Source organism: Echinops telfairi, unplaced genomic scaffold, assembly GCF_000313985.2.
Source record: "Echinops telfairi isolate 266 unplaced genomic scaffold, ASM31398v2 ScPeMD7_5868;HRSCAF=6743_0, whole genome shotgun sequence".
Taxonomy (NCBI): domain Eukaryota; kingdom Metazoa; phylum Chordata; class Mammalia; order Afrosoricida; family Tenrecidae; genus Echinops; species Echinops telfairi.
The window spans coordinates 3,809,899-3,818,276 of record NW_022109767.1 but is presented as its reverse complement, the minus strand read 5'-3'; positions in this window follow the sequence as shown (position 1 = coordinate 3,818,276).

The window sequence follows — 8,378 nt, the reverse complement described above, 5'->3', positions numbered from 1 at the left end:
TCCCCCAGGGAGGAGGCCACATGTAGACCTTGTCCTCTGTTCCCCCTTTCTCCCTCTCCTTCCCTCCACCCTCCCACCATCGCCACTCTCTCCACTGGAACATGTTCAATACTGTCACTAATCCAAACGTAGACACCAGTAATAGCAAAGGACCCTCGTGGATTGGAGGTATGTATGTGCTGGCCTGCCAAAAGCAATTAAAAACCACAAGGTAAGGGAGAAAGATGAGGCTTCACACTCCCATAAAGAGTTACAGTCTCATAAACTTAGAGCTAATTCTACCCTATCCTATTGCATCACAGTGAGTCTGACTAGAGTCAATGGTACTGAAATTTTTAGTTTTGGAACAGCCATTAGTTGTGAGTTAAATTTTAATAAGAAATCTATAATGTATTCTAACTATTCTCTTACTGATTGCTATTGGCACTTGTTAAAATTGCAAATGGCATGAAACAGTGACAAATGACACCATACAATAAACTGAAACTTAGATCTATGTTAAAAGGGACCCAGGGGCACTTTTTAGAGTATTATTAAAGGAGAAAAAAATAAGAGTTAAAAAAAAGGAAAAAAGACATTTGTTTAAAATGAGAGTGGGATAAAGGGATTTTAAGACCCTTACAATTCCTATTCAACTGTCACCTGGCTGACAGTTGGTAACCTGCCTTGTGATTGGCTGCTGTGCTGAGACAGCCTAGCTCTCTTGATATATAGAGGAAGACCTGGCAGCAGACTAGACTTGAAGGACTGCTAGTGTCTTACAACTCTCTCTCACAGGAGTGGGTTGCACTGAGCCATTTATAATTTAACTGTTCATTTCTTGTATTATATATTTATCTGTATATAATTTAACAGTTCATTTCTTGTGTTATATATCTAATTACATTTATAAATAAATATATTAAATTATCAGCAATTTGGTTTTATCTCTCTAGAGAATCCTGTCTAACACATTCTACCTATGTCCATTTTCTATTCAAAACATGTTTCAAAATAGAAACTTAGAAGCCAGTCAAATCAATAAATGCAGCATAAAATCTGGGATCAGATCCCAGTGACCTCATCAATGCCAAAGCCGCAATTTAATGACATGATATCTTACTCAATGGTACAGTGCAGAGGTGCACATAAAGCATGGCCACAGAAGCTCTACTGGGTTCCATTTGGTCCTGTTAGAATGCACTTCTTCACCATAGGTCATTTGACCTTCATAGTCATAACCACATAAAGGAAATTTTTAAATAATTGGGTAATAAGTCTTCTCTCTTTTTTGTGTGTGAACTTTACTATCATATGCTTTCAAATCAGAGGGAAATAGCTTCTAGAGAAAAGCTTATAAGCTGCTTTAATCTCCTTACAAGTCAAACAGTAAACCAATTGCCTCTCTAGGTAACTGTTGGTGCTTAATCTGCTGGGGTTCCCATTTTTGAATGTAACTCCCCACACACACTTTCAAAGAATGGTTTCAAAGAAGAAGAGACTAACAAGTACAGTGCAATGTTGATTTAAGGTTTCTGCAGCCAGTGTATTTTTTGAAGAAAATAATTTGGTTATTTCAGATATTTTTTTTAAATATATGAGATTTGGAAAGAAGTATTATTGTATTTTGCTTTATTTTGTTTGTAATTGTGATGCTGGTATTATTTTTGTTAGTAGTTTGAGAATTTTTTTATTTGTCAACCAAAGGACAAACCAGAGTTGTTGTTTTTTTCCCTCTGATTAAACGATAGTTAATTCTTGTGTATCTTAAATAAAAGTCTCAGCTCGTTCATTGCTAATAAGTCGGTTTGGGCTCATCCCACATTATTTCACAGAGTAGAATTGCCCCTGTGGGTTTCCAAGACTGTAAATCTTTATAAGAGTAGAGAGCCTCGGGTTTCGCCTAAGGAACAGCTGGTGGTTTCAACAGGCTTACCATCAAGTTAGCAGCCCAAATTATCACACTCTGCACTACCAGGGCTCCTTCAATACAAGTCTGGTTTGTTGTTATTAGGTTCTCTCAACAGAACAAAATACTGCAAGGCTTGCATCATCCTCATAATTGTTCCTACATTTGAGCCCATTGGTGCAGCCACTGTGTCAATCCATATCCTGAAGGACTTTCCTCTTTTTTGCTGTCTCTGTCTTACCAAGTGTGAGGTCCTTCTCCAGGGATCAAGCTCTCCAGACACGACATCCAAAGTATGTAAGACAAGTCTCTCCATCCTGGCCTCTAACAAGCACTCTGGCCGTACTTCTTACAAGAGAGGTTTGCTTGTCCTTTAATCAGGCCATGCTACTTTCAATATTGCTCTCCAGCAATACAATTCAAACACATTGATTCTTCTTGGTCTTTTTTATTCAATATCTAGCATTCACAGACATATGAGGCAATTGAAAATACCATGGCTTAGTTCAGGTGCATCTTAGTATGCAAAGATTTTTCCTTGTCTTTCAATACTGTAAAAAGGTCTTATGCAACATATTTACCCAATGCAACCTATCTTTTGATCTCTTGAATGCTGCTTCCAGAAGCATTGGTTGTAGATCCAAGGAAGACTAAATCACGACAACTTCAATCTTTTTTTCATTATCATGATGTTTCCATGATGTCCAGTCGTGAGAACTTTGGTCTTTATGTTGAATTCATATTGAAAGTGGTAATCCTTGATCTTTCATGTGCAGCAATTTATCATTTTTTAGAAGATCCAAGTCCTCTCATTTAGCTTCTCCTATAAGTGTGTTTCCAGCTATATTTGCTAGTGTATATATGCCATTGAAGAGGCATAAAAATGAAGATATTCAATCTTCATCAGCAAGTGTCTCAAGTCCGCCCCACTTTCATCAAGCAAGATAAAGTCTAGTCTACTTTTCATAAAATTCTTTATCTGTGGAAATCCCAGGAAGTAAACTTTACAGGTATCCTAATCCTATGGCAGAATGATATCTGGGAGAAACAAAATATTCTCAATCTCAAAACCTACTTCACAGCCATCATAATCAAAACAGCCCGGTGCAATGACAGAATTTAGAACCCAAAAGAAACATAATTGAGGAGCCATATACCTATGAATAACTGATCTTTGACAAATGACCAAGAGACACTATCTCTTTAACAAACAGTGCTAGCAAAACTGGATATCAATTTGCAGAACTATCAAACAAGATCCATATGTAACACCATATCAAATTGACCCAGATGGGCCAAAGGCCTAAATGTAAAGCTTAACACTATAAAGACCACCAAAGAAAACAATGGGACCAAGTTAGCAACCCTAATAACGGTGAACAGTATACTATCAGACACACCTGGAAACACACCAACGGCAGAAGACAATTTGGAGGCTGTGACCTCCTAGAAAAAGTGTTCACTTGGGTGTATTTACTAAGTTTTTACCGAAAGAGGAAAAACAGAACCCAGACTGAAAACAAAGTCTTGACCAATGACCTACCAGACAGAGACTAAAATGTATAGATAACTTTAACACTTTGACAAGAAAAAGACAAATAACACAATTTGAAAAGGAGTAGAGCTATGAACAAACACTTCACTAAAGAAAACATCCACTAATAACAATGAGTACAAAGAAAAACCAAATGTTCCAAAATTAATTGTGGTAATGATTGTAAAACTTTTCTTGACACGATTGAACTATTGAATTGGATGATATGTGGATGAAGTGCCAATTAAAAGGCCTTTAAAAATTCAATAAATAAAACCCCTTGGAACATGGATAAATAAAAAGAAAAAAAACCATCCAGGTGATCAACAAACATAAGAAGAAATGTTTACTAGAACCTTGGTGGGGATGTAAAATAGTACAACTATGGTCAATGGTATTCTTCCTTTAAAATGTTGATATTGGTAATGTTATGTCATTTACCAAATGTGTTACTTTGCACATATCCTATAAAAACAAAAGCTGTTATACAGAGATCTTTCCACTCTGGTTCATCACAGAATTACATATAGCAGCAAAATGATGGAAACTCCCTCAATGCCTATGAATGGTTGAGTGTGAAAATGAAGTAGAGTGCACAGACTCAGTGGAATGCTACATGGCTATAAAGAATGGCAATGGCTCTGTGAGACACCCCACAGCATGGATGAACCCGGAGGACATTATGCTGACTGATATAATTCAATCAAAACAGGACAAATAGTATAGGTGACTGCCACTATTAAAAATCAAGACAGGGTTTTCACACTGAGAGAACCATTCTTTGATAGTTACCAGGGCTGGGAGGGGAAGAAAGGAAAAATGACTAACTAGAACTAGAAGGCAGACCTATCTTAACTTTGATGAAGAGGAAAGAAGTTTATAATGAGAATGATCAACAAACAACGATAGAGTCAGGGGAAGGCACTGAGCAGAGCACAAGTGTTCAAGACAATAAAGACAATATTATATCAACCAAAATAGTAATAACAATAATATACAGTGGGTTCATCAATAGAAACACAAGTTGAGCAGAAGTAAGAAGGCAAATGGGAAGATATAGGCACATTTGCACCTTTGTGTTGTAGTGGTTACAAGTTGGGCTGCTACCTGCAAATTCAACAATTCCAAACCACCGGCTGCTCCGCAGAAGATAGCTGGGGTTTTCTATGCCCATAAATCTTAGTCTTGGAAACTCACAGAAGCAGTTCTGTCCTGCCCTGTAGGGTTGCTATGAGTTGGCATCTACTGGATGGCAGTGAATTTGGTTTAATTAGATTGATATATAGATAGATAGGCACATGTATACATATATGTATATATTTATGACACAGTATCTAACTACACATATATTTATATATGTTGTGAATATATCCATAAATAGAGTGGAACATAATACAGGGGTAAATGTATGAAGATTTCTTAGTCATAACCAAACACATTGAGGCAATGAATCAATGGGTCTGGGAATTCAGGATCATAATCTCAGAGGATATAAACGTCAATTAATATAGCATAATTCCCAAAGACAACGTTTGACTTCCTGCTTTGGTGAGCAGGGACTGGGGTCTTTAAAGCTTATAAATGACCATTAAAGATACTTCCTTGTTTGGAACAAAGAAGAGTGAGGAAATCAAAGGTACATGAAAACAATTAGTCCGAAAGTTGAATGGACCATGTGAGCATCAAACTCTATGACCCTGAAACCAAAAGAGCTAGGTGGTGCCCAGCTACCACTAGAAACTGCCCTAAAGTAGATCTAAAGTGGATTCCTTTAGATCTAAAGTAGATCTAAAGTGGATTCCTAAGTATAAGGATATACTTAGTACAGTAAGAGAAAAATAGAGAACAAAGCTCAAAGTTATCAGAACACCAGGCTAGAGATTAGTGGAAACCCATTAACCACCTTTCAGCCATGGCTTACAGCCATGGCTAAAGTGTTAGCTAAATAATTTTTGTTGATAGGTGCCATCAGAAATCCTCATATTTCTCCCACGGAGCTGCTGGTGGTTTCGAACTGCTAACCAAAAAGTTTGCGGTTATGTCTAACACAAAAGTACTTGGCTCCTTCAAACACATTGGTACTAGTTATGAGAGGCCAGCCATAAAGCTTTTCTGAGGGGGAAGGATGATGGATACATCCCCTATTGAGCAAGGTGTAAAAGATGCATCTTCCTAACAACGTCTAGATTTGGTGATTATGGCTTTAAATGGTTTTAAAGAGTTAACCCTACATGAAACATTATGATCGTCTAGTTTATAGTGGCACTGGCGGAATAAACTTGATGTCAATGGATTTAGAGGCTTGGTTTTTTTTTAATTTTCATGGTGCAATGGTGAAGTGCTTGGCTGGTAACCTAAAGACTGGTTATTTGAACCCACCAAGGGTTCTGAGAAAGACAAGACCTGATGATCTGCTGCCTAAAGATTACATACTAAGACGCCCCATAGTATAGTTATACTCTTCCAGTAGGGTTGCTGTGTGTCCAAATCAACTTTAGGACAGAGCCATCAACAGCCTTGGGTTAGGTGGGATTCTCTCAACAGAAACAAAGCCAGTGCCATCTGTATGTGTTTGCATGTAGAAAGACATTCGTACAGAGAAATGACTTACGCAGTTGTAGAAGTAGTTCAGTCCGGGTCAAGGCAGGCTTCTCCCGATTCATGTAGCTGTGGAAGGTGACTAACAGGAAGTGGGATGATAAAGCAGGGATGACCCACATGCTGGAAGAAGCAGAGGTAAATGAATTTGAAGTCAGCCAAATGAATCCACTAGCTACAGTGGTCTGCTGACGGCTTCTGGGATCGGCAGGCAACGCAAGAGGAAGTCAATGAACTAGGTAGAGGATCAAGATCAAGCAGAAGGAAAAAACCAAGGACAAATTGGGTCTGTTCAGTTCTCCCCTGTCCTTTTTGCCTTCTGAGCTTTAATCCTGGGCAAATGCTGCACTAGGATCCCTTTGCTGATTGTTCTTCTAGACATATTTCCTTGTGTTATTTTTCTCACCTTATGGGCCTTTCTATTGTTTGGCTGAAAAAGGGGTGGCTTAAAGTGGCTAAAGGGATTTGACTAAGGGTCCAAGTCTCAGATATTAACATCAATCTCCATCAAAACAAGAAGTTTTGAGTTTGAGTTTTGGCTCATATTTTTTCTCCCATTCCATGCAAACCTCCTATTAAGGTTCTTTTCAGAGTGCTCAGCAGTGGTGGTCAGGCACCATCTAGTTCTTCTGTTCTCAGGAGAGTCACAGAGACTGGGGTTTGCATGGCCCTTTGACTAATTGTTTCCCTCTGTCTTTGACTTTCTTCCCTCTTTGTTGCTCCAAACAAGAACAAACTAATAGTTGCACCCTAGATCGCCACTTACAAAATTTGAATACTCCAGCCCCAATCAAAGTAGCAGGTAGAACCTTGTTGTTTGTGGAGTATGTTATGGCAATCGACAAAGATATCCTCCCAAGAACCTGGACCTCCAAACCCTGTGACTGATTCCCTCGGGGTGCTTTGTTATGGCTTGGAGGTTTTCACAACTTTGTCCCTTTATATTCTACTACATTCTTTTTTTTTTTTTATAGAACAATGAACATCCTTCTTTATTAGCATATTAAATAAACAAGATCGAGCAGCAAGTCAAATAACATCTATAATTTTAAAGTAGTGGCAAGTGGAAGGAATATTTCAAGATATCTGCAACAAATATAATGTAAGATTACAAATCTGACTTGGTGACAAATCCTGCTGAGTCTACTACATTCATGGATATATTTACAGCACTATAAATACATCTATAGAAATAATCTCTGTTAAATCTCTCTCTATATATATACATAGATTCATTGGTATCTTCCCATTTGCCTTTCTACTCCTGCTTAGTTTGTGTGTTTATGTATCCACTTGTAGATTAATATATTGTTATGGAAGAACTGTGTATGTAACAGTGTGATAAAGTTTATACCAACTAGACACTCCTAGGTAAAGCTAGGGGTGGAGACCAACCTATCAATCAAGTCACAGCCTGATAACACCAGGTTGGGGATGTGGCCTTTTGTATAAGAGAGATCCTGAGTAAAACCAAGTTTTCTTTTTCCTTTTTGCCTTCTGATGGAGCTTGATCCTGCATCTGATCCATCAATCTCATTTTGTGTCACCTGCCGATCCCAGAATCCAGCAGCAGACTACCAGATTTGTGTTTATTCAGCTGTCCTCGGATTCATTTACTTCTGCATCCACCAGCCTGTAGCTCCCCTGCTTCATCATCCTACTTCCTGTTCATCAGCTTCTGCAGTTACTTGAGTCAAAGAAGGCTTCAGCTCACATCTGACCGATGGACTTGAACTGGACTGACCTTCCATACTTCTCCAATTGTGTAAGCCTATATATGTATATATTACACATACAAGTGTCACTGGTGTTGCTTCTCTAGAGAACCCAACCTAACACAAATAGTCTTTACCCTTGTTACCTTAGTCCTGGGGTCCTCAAACTTTTTAAACAGGGGGCCAATTCACTGTCTCTCAGACCTGTTGGAGGGCCAGACTATAGTTTAACAATAAACTGTGAACAAACTCCTATGCACACTGCACATATCTTATTTTGAAGTCAAAAAACAAAAGGGGGAAAAACACCCGGCGGGCTGAATAAATGTCCTCAGTGAACCATATGTGGCCCACAGGCCGTACTTTGAGGACCCCTGCCTTAGCCCTTGTGTTGCTCCCACTGTCTTCCTTTGGCTTGATCGCTTTGTGATGACCACCCATATTGTACTTTGCTATACTGTGTTAGTCTGGGTTAACTTGGGAAATAAAGCCACAGTAACTTATATGGATAAGAGAGAGTTTTATATAAAGGGTAAGTACACAAATGTGGTGAAGAAAGCTGATGGTGCCCGGCTACCAAAAGATATAGCATCTGAAGTCTTAAAGGCCTGAAGATAAACAAGCGGCCATCTAGCTGAGAAAC